General features: G+C 45.5%; 1 protein-coding gene across 3 annotated transcripts in view; it reads right to left on the reverse strand.

The window, feature by feature from the left end:
* LOC142466794 (uncharacterized) overlaps positions 1–22,808 on the reverse strand; it is a 116,597-nt gene that overhangs the window by 29,430 nt on the left and 64,359 nt on the right. For all 3 annotated transcript variants that reach the window (XM_075572215.1, XM_075572214.1, XM_075572216.1), the window contains exon 2: positions 19,662–19,852. The gene's annotated coding sequence lies outside the window, so the exon portion shown is untranslated. The remainder of the gene's footprint in view (positions 1–19,661; positions 19,853–22,808) is intronic.

Here is a 22,808-nt window from a genome sequence, read left to right on the forward strand (position 1 = left end):
GTATGCAACTAATAAAAATATTTGCAGTCTCTCTATACTCAGGTTAAAGTTACAGGTCAAAGTTGTACAGTTAATATTGAAGAACCTGAAAGCGTACCTACTCGAGCATGGAGACTGGGTGATGGTTAAATCGTTTAAAAGAAAACACGCATTACAGCCCAGCTGGAAGGGCCTGTACCGAGTATTGTTTACAACAGATACAGTTGTCAAGGCTGCGGAGTTCACCTTGTGGTTCTATTTGACTCATTGTAAAGTGGTCTCACCCATCAAAGACATTTACACAAGTTTTTAAAGAACTAAGAGACACTTATACAAGTATTATTCTTGAAGAATCAAAAGAATAAGGACTTTAAATCTTCATATATTTATTATATCTGAATTATAATAATAATAATAATAATAATAGCATGTTCTTGTATAGCTGTAGAGGGAGAGGGGGTTGGACCGGTATAAGGGGTTGCACCCCATATGGCCACCCCCTGACCTCACCAGGAAGGCAAGGGGTTAACTGGACTGCGGTCCAGGAATGTAGTTTACACCTTGTCATATCAGGAAAATGTATGTTCCCCTGTTCCCATGTTTCATTATAATCTTGTATTTTAATGTTTTAAAGTGCATTTGTGTATCTCCAGTTCTGGAGGTCGCAGAGAGTTGATATTTAGCCAATATGTGGAGTCACTGTAGGCATTAAGAACTGGCAAATTTCGACCCACTGAGCCCACCAGAATGGAACTTATTAATATGTGTAGATATTAAAGTGTATATGTATGGTATTTTGGATCTGCTCTGAAAAATGCAGACTAATATGCTAATAGGTCATGAAGGGCAGCCGGCTGATTGAGCCTAAGCACTGTGATCAAAAGTTAAACTGCCCTGATTGTTTACACTAAGTACTAATCAACAGACCAGACTCTGCCACTCTAATTGTTACCTGATGGCGGAGAATCATCAAACTGGAGTGGTTTGTAAGTGTTATGTCTACACCTACAAACAATGCAGATACTTCATTTGGTAAACTGGTCGTCGCCCAGTTAGAGTCCCAGTACGGGGCTACCCATAGAGTCCCAGTACACATGGGCTAATTAGTTGGGGGGCATGGGTTAATCTGTGTCTCCACGTTAGGGATTGGATACAGATAATTGTTCACCAATAGTCTGTATTCAATGTTAAGAATAGGGTTACACAGGTATATAAACTGTGTCAACCCTACAGTTTTTAGTTGGGCTTCTGATTCCACCTGGAATGTCACTGGATTGCTGGAGAATTGCTAGCTGATACTTCTCCATCCCCCAACCCTATGTAAGTGTTACCTTCTTGTCTGTTAATTGTACTATATTGCTGTGTTCACCTTATTTAAGGAATAAATTATATTTTATGATATCTAAGCCTCGTTCAGTTCAACCCAGATATTTGGTGTTCATTATATCTTGTCATAAGTTACAGTGACAATAGCGCTGCTAATTGTACGTAGCGCTTTACAGAGACATTTTGCAGGCACAGGTCCCTGCCCCGTAGAGCTTACAATCTATGTTTTTTTGGTGCCTGAGGCACAGGGAGATAAAGTGACTTGCCCAAGGTCACAAGGAGCTGACACCGGGAATTGAACCAGGCTCCCCTGCAGCAATCTCAGTGTCAGTCAGTGTCCTTACTCACTGAGCCACTCCTTCTCCCACTTATTATATACTAACTGTAACAGGGGACTTATCCCTGTTCAGTAATGTGCCTTTAATCTAGCAGTGTGGTAGTTAATTACTAAACACCACCTGCCTGATTAGATTGTTTACAAAAAGCCTGCCTTTGAGACAGGAAGTAACTCTCTCCTTAGCTCTGACTGAGAGCTGACCGGTTGTGACGATAGCTTCCACAGGCTTATTAATATTACACAAAAATAATTGGGTTTGAACTGAACGAGGCTTAAGATATAATAAATTGTATTTATTCCTTAGAATAAAGGTGAACACAACAGATAATACAGTAACAAACAAGAAGTACACTTACTTAAGGGTTGGGGAATGAGAAGTATGATGTAGCATTTCTTTCAGCAGTGAGGAAATCATTCAGGTGATATCAGGTAACCATATCAGCAAACGAAGACAAAGGATATATGGGTGGACAGCCGTTTATAAACCATTCTCCTTCTATTCTTAACCTTAAGCACAGGGGATTGGTTTACAATTACCTCCAGCCACTCACTAACGTGGGAAAGCATTCTGACCCATGCCCCCCTGCTAGTTGGCACATGGGCAGTAGAACTCTGGGGGTCTCATTTCTGAAGCCCCACATTTACGTCAGGAATGCCAGAAAGTCTACTATTTGGAGTTCTGGCAGGAAAACCTTTGTTGAAAGGTGTTAACTGGAACACTTAAGACCTGCCCTGGTTTGGGCTTCGGATAAACAGTGAGGGTGATAAAACTCTTTGAACAGCACTTAAATCCTAGACATAGCGGCGTCCCCAGGGCCATCTGCTACCTTATGGCCCAAAAGAATTTCCTTTTGAACTTATCCCTACCTTAGGATACACTATTAAGCATAAAACATAAACGTATTAAAATATCCGGTTCCGTTAGGTTTAGCAGGTCCAAACTTCCCAGTTCGCATTGCCAGAACTGGGACACCATATGGTCAAAAAAGCGACTTGCTACGACCTAAGAAACCGGAGTTACACAAATGCACATTAAATCATTTTAATACAAAAATCTCCATTGAAAAAGAAATCTCAGCTTTTCACTAAATCCCCATTGAAAACAACGGACAGCTCCGCCATAGACTTTCAATGGTAAATCGCCGCCATTGAAGTCAATGGGGATTTTCTGCCATTGAAGTCTATGGGAAAAGTCCCGAACTTCAAGGGGGTCCATACTCCGTCGGGTTGGTCCAAGCGGGTCAAGGATGGTTCTGCAGCGATGCCGGAGCAGTGGCTACAGATACCCCAAACCCTGATCCGCTGGACCCTCCGGAACCGGAGATATGGATTCCTAACATTCAGCATTTCTCACTTAGTCATTTTTCTGAGCCGTTTCTGCCGCCGCCGGCAAAGCCTATGGCGCGACCCGCTCTATCTGGTTCGACCCTTATGGGGGGTCCAGGATTCTGGGACCCGGTGGTGGTCGGGTGGGGGGACGCTTAGGAACTAGGGGCAAAAAGAATTTTATCCCTAGGTGCCCTAAAACAGTTTATTTCCCCGCTAATTGACGTTGAACTTGACCCAGTGATTTTAGCTCTTTTGAAAGACATTGTATCCGCTTTGCGGTTTGCGGTCTGGACGGCAGCCAACTAGGTTACCTCGAGGCATCTCCATTGAAGTCAATGAGCCCATTGACTTTCAATGGGAAACCGCCGCTCTCCCTCTCGGACGCCACCTGCTGGTCACTACAGGAAACAGGACGAAAACAGCACAAATTCCTATTGAAATGCATTGAGCCCTAATGGCGGCCAATGGGGACCTGCAAAATGGTGCCTGAAAAGGCGGGAAAACTACACAAAGAGCTATAATCATTAAAGAATTATTAACCCTTGTGCTCCCGGATGGATTCTAGTGTGTGTGTGATGCAAACACTGAGTAACCAGACATTACAATGGAACAGGGGAAATACATTTACATGTCATAACAAGGGTTACATCACATTTCTGGACCTCAGCCCAGTTAACCCCTTGTCTCCCTGGTGCGGTCAGGGTGGCCAAATGGGGTGCAACCCCTTTAATACCGGGCCACCCCTCTCTCTCCCTCTACACCTCCCCTTCTTAATGCGTGTCCTGTGGCCCACTGGCCCTGACGGGGAGTGGGGCACTGCTGGCACCATTAATGAATTCAGTCTCAGAGGGATAGTCCTGGCGTGAAAGCCCATCAGCATTGCTGTTTTCACTGCCCTTTTTGTGCTGAATGGTGAATTCAAATTCTTGCAAAGCCAAGCTCCATCTCAGCAGTTTGGCATTTTCCCCTGATACCCTCTGTAGCCAGCTCAGGGGATTGTGGTCGGTAATGACCGTGAAAGCCCTCCCATAGACATAGGGCTGGAGCTTTTTGAGTGCCCACACAATGGCCAAGCACTCCTTTTCAATGGTGGCATATGCCACCTCCCTGGGGAGCAGTTTGCGACTGAGATACACCACAGGGTGCTCTTTGCCGTCGTCCCCCACCTGGCTCAACACAGCCCCCACACCAAAGTCAGAGGCATCAGTCTGAATAAGAAAATGCTTGGTATAATCTGGGGCAGCCAGGATGGGGGCCTCAGCAAGCGCAGCTTTCAGTGCCTGGAAAGCAGTTTCACAGGCAGGAGACCAGGTAACAAGCACAGGCAGTTGCTTCTTAGTCAGATCAGTCAGGGGTTTGGCCACGGCGCTGTACTGTGGGACAAATTTCCTGTAGTACCCTGCGGTGCCCAAAAAGGCCATGACCTGTTTCTTGGTTTTTGGAACAGGCCACTGAACTATGGCTTCTACCTTGGCTGGCTCTGGCTTGAGATGCCCTCCACCCACCCTGTGCCCTAAGTACAGGACTTCTGCCATCCCTACCATACACTTAGTGGGTTTTAAGGTAAGCCCAGCCTCCCTGATTCTATCCAGCACCGCAGCTACATGTCCTATGTGGGATTCCCAGGAATTACTAAAGACAGCAATGTCATCTAAGTAAGCCCTGGCATAGCTCTGCATCCCTTCCAGTAACCTATTGACCAGGCGTTGGAAGGTAGCCGGGGCATTCTTCATCCCAAATGGCATCACCAAAAACTCATAGAGGCCACTTGGAGTGATGAATGCTGACTTCTCCCTAGCCTCCAGGGTCAGGGGAATCTGCCAGTAGCCTTTGCTCAGATCCATGGTGGTCAGATACTTTGCCCCCGCGAGTTCATCTAGTAACTCATCCATGCGGGGCATGGGGTAAGCATCTGACACCGTCCCAGCGTTGAGCAACCGGTAGTCCACACAAAACCGGGTGGTTTTGTCCTTCTTAGGCACTAGGACTACTGGACTTGCCCAAGGGCTCTGGGACGGAGTAATAACCCCTAGGGTCAGCATCTCCTCAATCTCTCTCTCCATACTTGTCTTGACCTCTGCTGACACTCTATAAGCGTGCTTATGCAGAGGCTGCAGGTCCCCTGTGTGTACTGGGTGTTTGGTGAGATGTGTGGTCCCTGGCATGTCAGTGAAGAGGGCGCTATACTGAGCTAGCATGTCCCTGGCTTCTCCCTTCTGCCTAGCACTCAACTGTGCCCCGATCTCTACCTGCTCAACAGTGTTTCCTTGCTTTGCCTCCCCTAGGAGATCAGGCAGAGCATTGCTCGCCGGATCCTCCAGCAGTGGGCTACAAATGGCCATTACTGCTCCCATACTCGGTGCTCGGTATTCCTTTAACATATTAATGTGATATGTCTTGTGCCTCTCAGGCGCTACCTGTACAACATAGTTGCACTCATTCACCTTTCGGATGACCGAATACGGTCCCGACCAGGCAGCCATTAACTTGTTCTCCCGAGTGGGTTTGAGAACAAGCACCTGCTGTCCTGGGATGAACTCTCTGCTACGGGCCTGCTGGTCATACCATTGCTTCTGCTTGGTCTGAGCAGCCCTGAGGTGGTCCTGGGCCACCCCCATAAGCATCTCTAACCGGTCTCTGAGATCTACCACATACTGGATCACTGAAGCATCAGTAGCGGTAGTCTCCCCCTCCCATCCCTCACGGAAGAGGTCCAGAGGTCCACGTACCCTGCGGCCATATAGTAGCTCGAAGGGGGAGAAGCCTGTAGATTCTTGCGGTACCTCTCGGTAGGCAAACAGCAAGTGCTGCAGGTGAATCTCCCAGTCTTTCCCCTCCGCCTCTATAAAGGTCCGAAGCATCTGCTTCAGGGTACCATTAAACCTCTCACATAATCCGTTTGTTTGGGGATGGTAAGGGGTAGTGCGCTGGTGCTGTACACCGCAGGCATCCCAGAGACAATGTAACAGTTCACTCATGAACTGCGACCCCTGATCAGTTAGGATCTCACTAGGGAAACCTACCCTAGCAAAAATGTTCAGCAAAGCTGCTGCCACTGTCTTGGCACTTATGGTGCCCAGCGCTACCGCCTCAGGGTACCGGGTGGCAAAATCCACCACCGTGAGGATGTAGCGCTTCCCTGACCTGCTAGGAATCATGAGGGGTCCTATCAGGTCCATCGCTACCTTCTGGAAGGGTTCCCCTATTATCGGTAGGGGTCTCAGGGGTGCCTTCACACGGTCGCCCGCCTTACCTACTCGCTGGCAGGCATCACAGGAGCGGCAGAAATCAGCCGCATCCCTGGATGCCCCCGGCCAGAAGTAACGCTGCAATAACCGGGCTCGCGTTCTGGTGACCCCCTGATGTCCCGCTAACGGAATAGAGTGAGCTACCCGTAACAATTGCTGTCGGTACCCCTGGGGTACTACTAGCTGTCGCTTACCGGTCAATCCCTTCTCTATTCCCGGGTTCCCTTCTTCTCTGTATAGGAGTCCCTTATGCCATAGGCAGCGCTCAGTGCCCTCCCCTGCCTGAGATTCGGACGCCCGAAGTCTCACGCCGGCCAGGGTAGGGTCTGCCTTCACTGCCTCCCTAAACTGGGCTCCTAAATCTGGCCCCCCCCCAGTCATGTCATTGTCAGGGGAAAGGGACACGGTAAGGGGGAACAGTAAGTCAGCCTGTGGTTGCAACTGATCCTGGCTTACCTCCCTGGGCTCCTCTGTGCCCTCCGCTAACGTTGGTCCCAAAGGCTGGGGGACTGGGGTGGCCACTGCCGGCATTGCCGCGGTCTGGCTCCGGGTAACCGCCGCCACTGCAGCGGGCTGGGGCACACGGTCGTAGGTGCAGGTCATCGGTCCCAGGTCATTGCCCAAAAGAATTTCAGCATCCAAACCTGGTAAAACCCCCACCTCCCGCACACCCTTGCCCACCCCCCAATCCAAAAAAATGCGGGCCACCTGCAGGAAACGTGGCTCTCCGTCAGCCACAGTGATCTGCATCCCAGGGCCTGGGATCAATTCCTCTGGCCGGACCATATCAGGTCGGACCAGGGTCACTGTAGCTCCTGAATCAAGTAAGCCAACTGCTTGCCGGTCACCGACTGTGACCGGGGTGAGATGCTTGCTCCTGCCGTCCGTCTGCTGCAGGTCTGCGCTGTGATGTTCTCCGCTCCTGGCTGTAGGCACTGAAGAAACCGGGGTAGGGGTGACATGGGACGTCTCGCTGGGAGTTGTTTCCATGACCGGTCCTGGTTCTTTGGTGGAAGCCACCCGCACGCGGGCTACCGGCTTTGCAGCTGGGGTGCGTTGCCCTCGGTAGGGTCCATTGGAACGCAGGGGTTCCGGGCAATCTGGTCTAAGGTGACCAGTGCTGTTGCAATTGTAGCACCGGCGCTCATGCCGGAGCTCTCCCGCCTTCTGTGACCCGCTGCCCGCAGGCGGCTTTTGGGTCCAATGGGGGGTACTCACAGCTTTCTTGGCCGGCGCCGGTGGGGTTACCGCTTTGGCTGGTACCTTGGCGGTCATCTGGGACCGGCTGACCACATAGTCATCTGCCATCCTCGCCGCCTCGGTGTAGGTCTTGGGCTTTTTATCATACACAAAAGCCCTCACCGCCGGCGGGCACTGCTGCATGAGCTGCTCCTGAAAGATGAGGTCCAGCAGGCGTTGGTAAGTCTTGGCCTCAGAGCCCTCCACCCAGTGTAACCCGTACAAAGCCATGCGGGTCACATAAGTGACATAGGTCTCCTGAGGGTGCCTCTCCTCCAGCCGGAACTTACCCCGGTAAGCTTCAGGGGTAAAACCGTGCTGAAACAGCAAAAGTTCTTTCAGGTGGTCATAGTCATCAGCAAACTCATCTGGAAGCGCCATCAAGGTCTGCTTAGCCAAGCCGGAGAGTAGCGGGTCCAGGCGTGCAACCCTATGCTGGGGAAGCACCCCATACCGCCGGCACTGCGTTTCAAAGTTCCTTAGAAACATGTCAATCTGATCAGTGCCCTCCACATACTTGGTGAGGCTGTGCTTGTCCAGTTGGAGTCCATCTTTGGGGGGTCGAACCGGGGGGCAATAAGCGGGTCTGTTCACTGCCATAGAGATAAACTGTAGCCGCTCCTCCGGTGTCCCTCGGTCTCCCCACGCTGTTATCAGTGCCAGCATTTCAGGGGTAAAGGGACTGGTAGCCGCAGCTACCCGTGCCCCTCCTGCTGCACTTGTCCTGGGAGGTGCACTTGGTCCCTCCCCGGGATCCTGCCAGCCCGGCACTGGGTTCAGTCCCTGATCTCCGGGCGGCTGTAAAAGGGCAAGCTGAGCTACTTCCAGGACCTCTGGATGCTCAGCTTCATATGCGGTGACTGCAGCAACCATGTCCTCGACCGCCTGGTCCACATATTCCAGTCCATAGGCACGGCACTTGTCCTTTAGCTGAGTTCTAGTTCTCAGGTAATAGAGGTTCTCCGCTTCACTCATGGCTCTGAGTTCTGGGTCGCAGCAGTGAGGTGGTGTGACAACTTGCGTTACTTGTTGCACTACTGTGTGTTCAATATCTTTAGTCCCAGGAACTTGCAATTACTATCAAGTTCCCACTGGATCACAGTACCCCGCAGAATACTGTAATCCAGGTCCAGTTCAGTCCCACCAGCTGCCACCAGTTATATTAATACGCCTGTGACGATAGCTTCCACAGGCTTATTAATATTACACAAAAATAATTGGGTTTGAACTGAACGAGGCTTAAGATATAATAAATTGTATTTATTCCTTAGAATAAAGGTGAACACAACAGATAATACAGTAACAAACAAGAAGTACACTTACTTAAGGGTTGGGGAATGAGAAGTATGATGTAGCATTTCTTTCAGCAGTGAGGAAATCATTCAGGTGATATCAGGTAACCATATCAGCAAACGAAGACAAAGGATATATGGGTGGACAGCCGTTTATAAACCATTCTCCTTCTATTCTTAACCTTAAGCACAGGGGATTGGTTTACAATTACCTCCAGCCACTCACTAACGTGGGAAAGCATTCTGACCCATGCCCCCCTGCTAGTTGGCACATGGGCAGTAGAACTCTGGGGGTCTCATTTCTGAAGCCCCACATTTACGTCAGGAATGCCAGAAAGTCTACTATTTGGAGTTCTGGCAGGAAAACCTTTGTTGAAAGGTGTTAACTGGAACACTTAAGACCTGCCCTGGTTTGGGCTTCGGATAAACAGTGAGGGTGATAAAACTCTTTGAACAGCACTTAAATCCTAGACATAGCGGCGTCCCCAGGGCCATCTGCTACCTTATGGCCCAAAAGAATTTCCTTTTGAACTTATCCCTACCTTAGGATACACTATTAAGCATAAAACATAAACGTATTAAAATATCCGGTTCCGTTAGGTTTAGCAGGTCCAAACTTCCCAGTTCGCATTGCCAGAACTGGGACACCATATGGTCAAAAAAGCGACTTGCTACGACCTAAGAAACCGGAGTTACACAAATGCACATTAAATCATTTTAATACAAAAATCTCCATTGAAAAAGAAATCTCAGCTTTTCACTAAATCCCCATTGAAAACAACGGGCAGCTCCGCCATAGACTTTCAATGGTAAATCGCCGCCATTGAAGTCAATGGGGATTTTCTGCCATTGAAGTCTATGGGAAAAGTCCCGAACTTCAAGGGGGTCCATACTCCGTCGGGTTGGTCCAAGCGGGTCAAGGATGGTTCTGCAGCGATGCCGGGGCAGTGGCTACAGATACCCCAAACCCTGATCCGCTGGACCCTCCGGAACCGGAGATATGGATTCCTAACATTCAGCATTTCTCACTTAGTCATTTTTCTGAGCCGTTTCTGCCGCCGCCGGCAAAGCCTATGGCGCGACCCGCTCTATCTGGTTCGACCCTTATGGGGGGTCCAGGATTCGGGGACCCGGTGGTGGTCGGGTGGGGGGACGCTTAGGAACTAGGGGCAAAAAGAATTTTATCCCTAGGTGCCCTAAAACAGTTTATTTCCCCGCTAATTGACGTTGAACTTGACCCAGTGATTTTAGCTCTTTTGAAAGACATTGTATCCGCTTTGCGGTTTGCGGTCTGGACGGCAGCCAACTAGGTTACCTCGAGGCATCTCCATTGAAGTCAATGAGCCCATTGACTTTCAATGGGAAACCGCCGCTCTCCCTCTCGGACGCCACCTGCTGGTCACTACAGGAAACAGGACGAAAACAGCACAAATTCCTATTGAAATGCATTGAGCCCTAATGGCGGCCAATGGGGACCTGCAAAATGGTGCCTGAAAAGGCGGGAAAACTACACAAAGAGCTATAATCATTAAAGAATTATTAACCCTTGTGCTCCCGGATGGATTCTAGTGTGTGTGTGATGCAAACACTGAGTAACCAGACATTACAATGGAACAGGGGAAATACATTTACATGTCATAACAAGGGTTACATCACATTTCTGGACCTCAGCCCAGTTAACCCCTTGTCTCCCTGGTGCGGTCAGGGTGGCCAAATGGGGTGCAACCCCTTTAATACCGGGCCACCCCTCTCTCTCCCTCTACACCGGTCTTGAGCTCTGCACAGCAGAGCTGATTTTCAAGACACAGGGAAAACTACTACACCTGAAGCTGACCCAGGAAGTGAGATTTTTTCCTCCAAGAAACAGATAAGACTTTTATTCTTAAGAGACTGCTTATATCTGCTTATTTCATGTTATATGTTTGGGGCTGCGAGAACTGCTTGACTAAGGGAGATGTGAATTATTGCATAGTGTTTCACTAGAAATACTCCCAAGTGAATGGAAGCTTTGTTCCCCCCCTGTGTTTGGATAATTTTCCTGATGAAAAGGAACAGGCACAATAAAGCCTATTATAATTTCACATTATAAAGCCTCCTAATTGTGTACCTCTGTAAACGTCCGTCTACATTAGGTGTCCGAGGTGGGACAAGAGGTGTCCTTGTATTTAAAAAGGACCGGAGAGTTTTATGTGAAATTTTTTGTTATGCTTTTTGCCTACAAACAAGTCTGAAAAAAAAAACCCCTCATGCAGCAGAGATCAGATTTAAAGGGATACACACCACTGAAACTTACACTGCACTGAAACTTACAAAACCACAGATGGACTCTTTACCCAAATCCCAAGAGGAGAGAGACTGCTGAAGAAGCTAAAACTTTATTTGCCTATCACAAAGCGTAATATGGTCATTGAAATAGGGGTTTTGCCTTCCAGCCATAGTCTGGGTTCAAGAAGTGAGTCAGCCCTTAAAAGGGATAGGTGTTTGTGGTTTTCAAAAGTTTCGCTGAAGCAGTGAATACAGATGGTGACCCACGAGTGGTACTGATTTTGCAGGAGAGAGCGGGAGCAGTGGATCACCGAATATTTCTGTCAGCTAAAGCAGCTGCAAGAAAAGCCTGGCGTATATAATGAAGCTGCTAAAATTTCAAATGAAGATGGAGACCCCAATATCCCTGAAGGGACGGTGTCATCCAAATCAAAAAGGCGGAAAAAGAAAAGTGGTTCTTCACTTACCGTGGAAGTAACAGACACGTCCGCAGATCCTGTGGAGAAAAAGGGTGACCGAGTTGCCCTGCAGCCTAGAGAAAATGGAGAATTCGTCCCACGGTTAACCGAATATCCAGAGGGCCCAAGGCAGAAGTCGTGTACCCCAAAGAAGTGTCTGTTCGGTGCCAACATTGAGGAACCCTCATCCAGTCATCCCAGGGAAGCGGAGCCGGAACCAGTGAGTGACGATCTCTTGACCAGCCCTGAAGACGCCCTGAAAATTGCCAGGCGTGACTGTGATCTACTTCGAGAACAATTGGAACTTGAGAGAGCAGATAATGCTGAGTTACAGATTGCGGTGCTCACAATGTACTCTGAATCTGGAACAGAATTGGACGATCTCAAGACTGAGCTAGATACTGCAAATGCTACTATTTCTGCCATGGATGAAAAGCAGAGCCAATCTGATAAAATGGTGGCTACGCTAAAGCGGAAGTATGAGGAGGCACTGAAGCAGATGACAGTCTTCCAGCAAGAGGTTCACACTCTTCGTATACAGCTGAATGCCTCACAACAGGAGGTCAACAGTGTCCGGATAGAAGTGGATGTATCTCAGAAAGAGGTTCAGACACTCCGCAGAGCACTGGATGCCTCACATCATGAGACCAACAGCTGCCGCACCAACCTTATATTTTTTTATGTTTTATATTTTAGATACTAATACATAGTTTAGGATTCTGACTGGAAACTACTAAACAGGTTTGTGGATCCTGGTTGGGTTATTATTAGGGGTTATTATTATTTTTTTATCTGGTAACTAAACGAAAGAATTACGAAAATGAAAGGGTTCCACATTCTATTATATCTATCTGTGTTACGACATCCCAAGATAGCAGAGGAGGGAAATGTGTTATTAGATTTAGCATATAAGATGGCCCTTAGTATTAATATTATATTTAATTATATCTGTGTATATATATCTTTAAGTGCAGCAGGAGGAGTGAGCTATATACTTATACCTACTGTATTAATATTAAAGGCTATGTCAAGATTCAATGTATTTATAACCATTTTTTATAGAAAAGCTGAAATGGCAATGGTTTTATATAAGTTACAGTTAGATAGACTCCTCAATATAGTACCGTATATGTATTCAGAAGATGCATACATAAATTCATATCAAATGAAAGATCAGAGAGATAGAATGTGTGAAAATGATATTTATTCCGTTAAAGATTTCCTTGTATTCTGTGCCATCTAGGTCTAACAGGGAATTCAACAGAGTGATGAAGCCAAGATTTTATCTAGGCCTAAGCCCAAGTCGGTATTCTGCCCCCCTTGGCAGACCTGTCCACAGTTGGAAGTTTATGCTAGCTGGTGACTGAAGAGTTTAACAAGGTCCGTGTCCAGATGGGCGAGTCCAATTTCAGCACAGCAGAGAAGGGCGTTGAACGAACTTCGTGATATGAAGGAGATGGAAATAAAACCGAGTGATAAGGGCGGAAACATCATCATCTGGCCAAAGGTGATGTATGAACGAGAGGTTAATAAACAGCTTAAAGACATCAACTGTTATGCTGAACTCACCTGTGACCCTACCATCAGATTTAAGACAGAGCTCCATCAGATTCTACGTGTGGTTGTCATGGATCAGGTGATAACTCAGCATAACAGTGAGGCTTTGGTCTCTAGATGCCCAATAGTTCCCACCTTCTACTTATTACCCAAGATACACAAAAATCTCACCCACCCCCCCAGGGAGATCTATAGTTTCAGGCATAGGGGGGCTATGCGAACCCATCTGCAGATTTATTGACTCATTTTTAAATTTTTCCGTTGAGACTCTTCCATCTTACATAAGAGACACGATGGACATATTATCCCATCTGGACCACATCACGGTTGGCAAGGACACAATCCTTGCCACCTGTGATGTGGAGTCCCTTTATACGTGCATTAAGCACAGTGACAGATTAAGAGCCACCAAATTCTCTCTCTATACAGAATATCTCAACAGATTTAATACATCTAATTTTGAGTCTCTTGCAATTCATCTTAACCCATAATTATTTCATTTTTAAAAACAAATATTTTTTACAGAAAAGGGGTACTGCGATGGGTGCCATGCGCAACCTCCTATGCCAACCTTTTCCTGGGGTGGTGGGAGAGAGAAATTGTGTTTTCAGAGGAAAATCAGATCTTTACTCAGTTCGTGTCGTGGTACATCGACGATATCCTCATCCTCTGGCAGGGCACTGCCTGGGGGTTTGCGGAGTTTGTCGATGTCCTCAATCTCAACGACCTTAACATCAAACTGTCCTTCACCTGCAGTGCGGCAAGGGTTGAGTTTCTTGATCTGGTTATTGGGATTGGACCCAACGGCTGTCTCCTTATGGATATTTTCCATAAGGGGACAGCAACAAATTCCGTTTTCCATGCTACCAGCTTCCACCCTAGACATCAAATAAGGGACATTCCAACGAGTGAGTTTCTCTGCTTAAGGTGGAATGTATCCTCACAGTCTGATTTTCTGGAGAGGGCAGAGGAAATGAAAACGAGGTTTTACCAAAGGGGCTATAGTCGTACTTGTGTTAGAAAAGGACTTAAACCACCAAAGTAATCCATTTTACAACCCAAGATCAAGATAAATTGCTATTGCTGCTAAAGGTGGTTCTACAAGCTATTGAATCATAAGTTATACTTGGTTTTTCACACATGGCTTCTCCATTTTGGCTTTATTTTTGTTAAATAAATCATGACACGGTGTAATATATCATGTGTTGTTGTTCATCTGAGGTTGTATTTACCTAATTTTAAGACCTGCTAAGAAACAGATTATTGTTATTATGTCCTGATATGTAAAACCATGTAATTCAAAGAGGGTGTACTTTCTTTTTCACACAATTGTATGCCCACTTTACACTCCTTATCATCAGATCATGCAGGTTCACTCTAAACGGTCTTTATACTCTGTGTGCTATCACCTTTGACTGCCAGCTTTATTCCTAAGATTGTAGGACTGATTTTTATGTCATCTATAAAACATGGTGTATAGCAAGTCTGCTGGTAGTATATCATGCATGTTTAGGAGTTTGGAGACACTTGTCTCTTTATGCTCTGCCTATATCCTGCACTAGTATATCCCTATGTGAATTGAGACTTAGAGCACTTTATACCTCCCTGTTATATGAGGGTTTGGATTTAGTGATATTATGGCAGTAGACTCTTTAGTTACTTGCCACTAGTATTTGTATATACGTATTATATTTCCATTTACCCTGTGGGTTAAGCAGTACTTTTGTTCTTTTAGGCTAACATGCAGGGGACCAATGCCATGTTTTAACTTTCTGTACTATTTTTTCATTTTCATGTGACATCCTAATACATTTTGTATATGATACTTTGGTATACCCGAGTGCTACACAGTGGGCTTCTTTTTCCTGTTTCATATATTATTCTTTGCCCAGTAGCACCGCTGACAGGGATTATTCACCCTTACTTTTGTCAGCTTTGTAGGATACCTTTATTGCCTAGTCCGAGTGTATGCGTGTCCAAACTTCTTTTTCTTTGCAGATATTCATATCAAATGAAAGATCAGAGATGGAATGTGTGAAAATTATATTTATTCTGTTAAAGATTTCCTTGTATTCTGTGATATAGACGCATGGGAATATTTATGATATATGCAAGAGTTTTTTTTTTTTCTTTGTTCAGATTACCCAAGTGTAGGTACTCAAATTTGACTATGATATATAGGCACATCAAATGTAAATTATACTATGTATTGTGCAGGAGATTTTATTCCTAGTTCGGTACAGTAAAAACTAATGTAACTATAAGAGCAGAAATGTTTGTGCAATGGTGGAGAAGTGTTGTATTTATTTACCCGACAATACGGCTAATGTTACCCATGATATATGAGGTAAAAAAAAAATTGTGTCAAAATTGGAAGATTTTTCAAAAAGTATCCTATAGCTGGAATTTGGGATTAGGCATATGGTTTAGATCACTGGGAGCAAAACTGGTGCAAAGACTGATTATATGTGTATGTGTGTTTGTTGTCATATTCATTGTTATCTTTTGCATTAAAGGATTGATCACCAAGCTGATCGCTCAAGTCATTCCCTCCATGCCCCTCCAAGAAGATATATATATGAAGAACCGACAGAAACCTCTCTTATGTAACAATAACCTCCTGATGTGATTCGATGACAAATAGATGTTTGTCAGGCGAGAGAAAGACAATTGCGAAAGGAAATGGAGTGGGTGAGACTCCAAAGGATTGAGGATCCGGACCAAGGGTCACATCAAGGAAATACCCTCTACCAGAAAAGGATACCGTGTTTTCCAAGAAAAAAGTTATATATTTCTCAATGAAGATTTCGAAAAGTATAAGAGCAGGGGCTGATGAAGTAATATTGCTGAAATTAAGATACTTCTTTTATATATATATATATATATGTTCTTTTAATAAATTGATGTATTTTTACAAGTTTTGGTCACTAAGGAAGCACTATTGGGTATTGGGCGAATAATATCTATTATACTACTTATGTTGAAATATGCCATTTACCCAAACTCCACCACAGTCATTTTGCAGTAACTGCATTGGGCAGCTTTATTGATTCGGGCGTCCGAACAATAGCATCTGCTTTACAGGGACACCGTGCAAGCCAAATATTAGGCTACCACTCTGTCCGGCTTTGTACTAAAATATGCAGTCTGTTTGGCATATAAAACATGAGCAGTCTTGATCACAGGGATACTGTTTTGAGCCTTAACCAGGCTAATCCCGTGTCGGTTAACATAAAACCCGCAGTCTATTTATCACTATGGACATTAGCGGCACTGATTACCTTTAGTAAAATTATAAAAGAGGCATATTGATGTCCGCATCGGGGAGTCTTTCTGCCCCGGAATCAGGTGTTTATTTTTACTGAAGGTTTGCCAGCTTAAGCGTATATCCAGCTGACCATCTCTCCCATTATACCGGGAGCCATATAAAGGGGTATTCTGACTGCAGTAACCAGCAGTCAGTCGATCCCGACGAGTATTAAACTAATTAAGGCAACCTTCAAACAATGTTGCAATCCAGATAGGTGCATTCGGATACACATGGTGAGTGACCAAAAGTTTTACTATTATATGACTACTCCGTATATTAATCAACATATTTAGCAGCTCTCCACAACGCTTCCTAGTTCACATTAAGTCTGCCATCCGTGTGTGAAATTATGGGTTACAGCGCAGCAACATGGTGTCCATAAAATGACTTGATGCTTACAATTACCTTTTAACATGGAGGTAAATAGAGCGACTTAATATTGGAATTAAACAGACCTTAAGGTTGTGTTGGCTAAATCTGCTAGTTCTGTAAAGCCAATTAAATATCGCTATTGTGGACAATCTAGTCTCAGCAAGGATAGCTCAGGGAAGTTACCCCGCACTTGATAATTAAAATCTTTATGTGGTCACTGTAATTGTGCATCTACTATTACCAAATCGGGGAGTCTTTCTGCCCCGGATTCAGGTGCTCATTCTTACTGTAGGTTTGCCAGCCGAAATGCACCTTCAGGCGATCGCTCCTCCTATCCGACCGGGAGCCGAATACTGGGTCACTCTGATTGCAGCAACAAGCAGTCAGTGGGTCCCGACGAGCACTTCATCAACTTATATCAGTTAATGAGTCCCCTCTAATTGCTGAAGTGACTCAGGACAGCTAACAAATCTATCACCCAGTTGCTCTATATTCACACAGTTCATTCACTATTGGTGGTATGTTATCTACACCTTGCCAATATGGACTAGTGCCATTCACATTAAGACAGCTCATGGTAGACTTGAGTGGTTCATTAGTTACCTAAGTATTACAGCTTGCTATATACCTTGACAAGTTACTAAAACATTTACCTACCTGGTCATAGAAGACAGATACGCGATCAGATACTAAACATGTCAGCATCTACTCTAGTGCTACAAGTTTTTTATACCCTGTCCCTGCAGGGTGTTTTTTCTTCAATTCGTCACTTTAAGGCTTTCGTAAGAAAAATACTAGAGGACAATCAGCACCAAGACTTTATTTTCTTGTGTCCAACATCATTTTATTTATTGAGCACAGCGCACAAAAAACTTTGTTTTAATTTACACATCATATCATACCTAGGCATCACATTAGGTACCTCTCCAGCCACTTATCTTGTCCTTATATAGAGGCTATCTCTGAGCCAATTACAGTAACCTAGAGTGCTCTTGTTCATTGGGGTTCTTTCTTCTTTATTTCTCTATCATTTGGCACATGTGCAGCATTAGGGCCGGGAGAGAAGATTTAGTGGATCATACATTTAAAATGGATCATAATATTTAACGACTTAAAAGGAAATCTCATCAGATGCAAAACACCAATTAAAGTGGCAGAAATCTTTTCAAATCCTTTGTTAGATAGTAAGTCGATAGTTTCAGTTGTGACGTATAATTAAAAAATGTTTGTACAATGAATAGAATACGTGTCTCATTAGAAGCTCACATATCAGTCACCGGGTGTTCCCGTTACAGCACCATGTACTAGGTCTCTAATAGTTATAGGATGACCCAACTTTATGCTAAATCTCCATTGTTAAATCAGGAACCAAATGCACAATTGTATTTTAACATATATACAATTGTGGTGGGTACAATGAGTCTGTACTTGTGTTACCGATTCTTCCCATACAAACATACACAAGCATTATATTAATATATATTAATATATATATAATATATATATATTAATATATATATTATATATATATTAATGCAAGGCTCCTTACCAGGCAGACCAGGAGATCTAGGAAATCCAAGGAACATGAAGTAAGGAAGAGGCAGCACACTTGGTAATATAAAAAAATTAAATTGTATTCAAAAGCAGGCACAGTCACCGACGTTTCGGTCCTAAGGACAGGACCTTTATCAAGGGAGTACTCTCCCTTGATAAAGTATCACTCCCTTGATAAAGGTCCTGTCCTTATGACAGAAACATTGGTGACTGTGCCTGCTTTTGAATACAATTCCATTTTTTGATATTACCAAGTGTGCTGCCTCTTCCTTACTTCGTGTTCCTTGGATTTCCTGAATCTCCTGGTCTGCCTGGTAAGGAGCCTTGCATTATACCTTACTTATGGGACAAGCACCTGCCTACATCTGTATTTGTGTGCCATCTGTACACACACACACCTTGGTGACCACAGGCATGAAACGGGTTAATGTTATTTTGATCATAGGTTTCTGTAATAATAGACATTCCAGAAGCCTATGATAGAAATATTAACCCAATGCGGTATGTAACACATTATTAACGGTCACGTTAATTCCCATATCGCGAGATTGGCCCAAATATTGCACCCAATAAATTATTACCACAATCTTGATATATACCACCTTAAAATTGCGGTAATAACAACCGTTAGTTTATTATTTCCCTGGGTGCGATATTAATTCCACTTTAACAGAATTTGATGTATCTGAGCCGTACTGTTTTGTTTATGCATTCGGGACAAACCAAGAACTAACCATGCTTTACTAGCCACTAAGGTGGCAAAGGCGGTTAGTTAGTGTAGTGTAATGTTTATATTATCCCCTGTGTGGTCAGCTAATCATGGAAACTGATGACTTGTTGGCCAGTGTACTACTAAGGGTTAATATGTGCTGTAATGTATTTTAACAACTATTTTATCATCTATTCTATGTTGGTTTAGCTCATCTTGCCTATGTAAATAATGGGCAGTATATTGGCCATTATATACATAGGAAAGACAGGGCTAACGCCAGCCTGGAGTAGGTGATAAAATATTTGCAGTATTTTCGCCATTTATCCCGTTCCGATAAATATCAGAACTTGATGTATGGCAGTTTTTACTTGAAAATGTGATATTATGCCCGTTTTGTATCGGATCTGATGCTTTTAACGGGTCTGATAAAAAGTGCTTTATTTTTGGCGCTGCAACACTGATTCATTGCACGATAATAAGGCACTTTTTTAATGGCCGATAATACAGCATTTTTGGTTACCGCAGCTTGATGTATCTGGCCCTTTAACTCAAGTCAGGTTTAGTGATATTAAGTTCTAGTTGACCCGCAATGGTGTATGCAGATCTATCAATATTTGCAATTTAACATCAGTAATAAGACAATAGAGATGTAAAAACCACACAACACACATATTCCTGATTACCTGGTGTTGGCGCGTTACTTTTCCACAGCGTACCTCACTTGATACCAAGCTCTTTCCCATATTCATCACAATACCAGACCAGGAGCTCTGTGTGTGGGGGGAGGTCTGTGCAGGTTCTGTAGTAGATTTTCCTGTGGTACTGCAACGCCACAAGGTTCTGTTCTTCATCGTTTCTCGCACAATTTACAAACCTAAAATTGGGACAGTTAGTGAGGTCTCAAAGTAATGTCTATTTTATACAAGAGCTGAAAAAAGATACAAGTTGTTAATAATGTGACTTGTCTTTTCTTTCTTCTCTACAGTTTTTGAAGTGAACAGAAGTTAATGGAGAGCAATGTATATACCAGGGGGGCGCAAACTTTTTTCCCTGCGCCCCCCTGCCGGCTGTCCCCTCACTCCCGCGCCCCCCCCAACCCCAACTTACCCGCGCTCCGGCGTAATGACGTCACGTTGCCATAGCAACGTGACGTCACATGACCTCGCAGCGTCATTTTGACGCCGCGTTGCCATGGCGACGCAGGGAGGAAGCCGCCGGAGCCACGGTAAGTGAGGTTTACAGAGGCCCTGCAGCTCCCCCGGGAATTAATTTAAGTGCCTTCGGGAAGCGCGCGGGGCCTCTGTAAACCCCGCGCCCCCCGTTGGCAGTCTCGCGCCCCCCCTGGGGGTCGCGCCCCACAGTTTGCGCACCGCTGGTATATACGATGGATCACTTGTATGTACCCATATTTTTATTGGAATGGGAGCCACAGGCCACACCAGGGACTACTTTCTTATTACTTAAAAAATACATAAAAACACTGTTGTAATTAAAAAGTCCCCGACAAGATGACACAAGTGACACAAATGTGAGTTTTCTTCCGGTGGAACTAAACAGAAAGTGGGGTTGATGTAACAAGGTGTTGTAGCAGGAATGTGTTCCATTAGCAACCTGAGCGTATAACATGCCCTGGACTGATTTGGAAACTGGACTATAGAAAAAGCCTTGAGCCAGTCTAATGATGAGGTAACAATGTCGGTTTGGGCTTGAATCCCCCAACCCCCCTCCCTCCTCGGTCATGGCCATGCCCCCCGTGCATCCCATCGCTTCACATAGACCACAGATAGTGGATTTTACCCGTTTACGCGCTGCCAGGCAGTCAGACGCGCGTGCAGTAGTGGTCACTAGGGCCATAGCCTAAGGCCCAGGACATAGTGCACTCAGTGTCGCTGAGGCGGGCTGAGCCGCGCTGAACAGATGCACAAAGCCCCTGCATTTGTTATAGTTTCTCCCTCCTCATGCGCGCTGAGGCGGAGAAACTCTTCCGAGAGCGGCAAATTGAAATTTGCCGCTCGGGGAAGCGGATTAGCGGTCACGTGACCGCTCCCATCCAATGGGGCTGCAGCCGGTTCCCTACAGAGCACTACAGAGCCGCCATTGTCGCAACCAGACAGAAGGCAGCACCGAGGTGTGTGTGTGTGTTTGTGTGTGTGTCTCCGTGATGCAGAGGCGCCGAGCGGTGTTCAGACCTCTGCAGTGTGAGGAGGGGAACCGGAGACGGGGAGGGGGGAGGGGCGGTAGTTTGAGGAGGTATGTGTGTGCATTTTGTGTGTGTGTGCATTGTGTGTGTATGTGTATGCATGTGTGTGTGTGTGTGTGTGTGTGTGTGTGTGCATTGTGTGTGTGTATGTGTATGCATGTGTGTGTTTATATATAATGTGTATTTGTGTGTGTGTGTGTTTACAGATGGCGGAGCAGTTACAGTAGATTATTGTGTGTGTGTGTGTGTGTGTGTGTGTGTGTGTGTGTGTGTGTGTGTGTGTGTGTGTGTGTGTGTGTATATAATGTGTGTGTGTGTGTATATATATGTGTGTATATAATGTGTGTGTGTGCATGTGTATGCGTTTGTGTGCGCGTGCGTGCATATATTTATCAAAGTTGCACAATGTTAATAAATAATTTATTTTCACCACGTCTTTTTTTTAAATTTTTAAAATATTATATTACACACACACACACACACACACACACACACACACACACACACACGTTCCCCAGTGACACACAGACCACTTCAAAGTGACACACACACACACTGACAGCTACCAAGTGACACACACACACAGTGATACCCGCCTCCCAAGCGCGTTTGCTGTCTCCTCTGTCAGGACAGCAAAAAGCTCCTGGTAGCGTGAGCGTCAGCAAGCGAGAGCGAGCAGCAGCACCTAAGCGCCCACTATATCCGAGGCCTAAGGCTGCGTCCATACAGATGGGAGAAGTGCTGAACCGCGCTAACGCTGCTGAAGCTTGTGCGATTTCATGCACATGCAAGCGAGCCAGCGGGCGCGATCGGGAGGCTGAGGGAGGCGGGGCAGTGACGTTGCTGGGCCAATCGTCCGCAACGCACCAACGTCACGACGCCGTGACGTTGATGCTGCTTCGCGCTGATTGGATGTTTTCAGCTGACAGCGCACTGAAAAACAGCTTGGCTGTCGGCTGAAAAATCTAACTCCTCAGCATGCCTGCGGACGCTCGCATGAGCCCCCTCTCAAGGCATCCTTCTGCTATGGACGTGGCCTAAGGCTAGATACGGGCAGCAATGGTGCTGAACTAGGCTGTGATGAGAAGACAGGAGAGAGGGGAGAGGTGTAAAGAGCTGCTGTGATCACATGCTCATTGCCATTTACTTGAGTGGCTGTTACAGTGCAATTGAGGCTATTGCACTTTAGTGAATCTAGTGTTTGGTAAACAGAGGAGACAAAGTGGATAAGGAAAAATAACCCCCTGCAGATCAGTATCTGGGGGGCAAATAAAGGGTGTGGGAGGAAGGGGGATACAGAACACAAACAGCAATGGAAACACAGTAAGAGAAACCATGTGAGACTGGTAACTCTTCTCCTGAGGGGGTATTGGGGAAATAATTTGACAAGCTGTTTGGGGGATAAATAAAACGAATATTTCTGTTTTTTCAGTAGTTTCGGGAGGTTTTGCAAGGATTTGAAAAGACAATAAGTGATGGTAATGGTCACAGAGTAATAGTCTGGAGAATATAGATTTGGCATTAGCTGTCCAGTAAACTACGTAAAGTAGTGTAGGTGACAGCAACCAAAGTTATCCATAATGTCAACAGCTGCCTCTGGCTAAATAAGGCTTTGAAAAGCGTGGCCCTG

This window comes from Ascaphus truei, chromosome 15, assembly GCF_040206685.1.
Source record: "Ascaphus truei isolate aAscTru1 chromosome 15, aAscTru1.hap1, whole genome shotgun sequence".
NCBI lineage: Eukaryota > Metazoa > Chordata > Amphibia > Anura > Ascaphidae > Ascaphus > Ascaphus truei.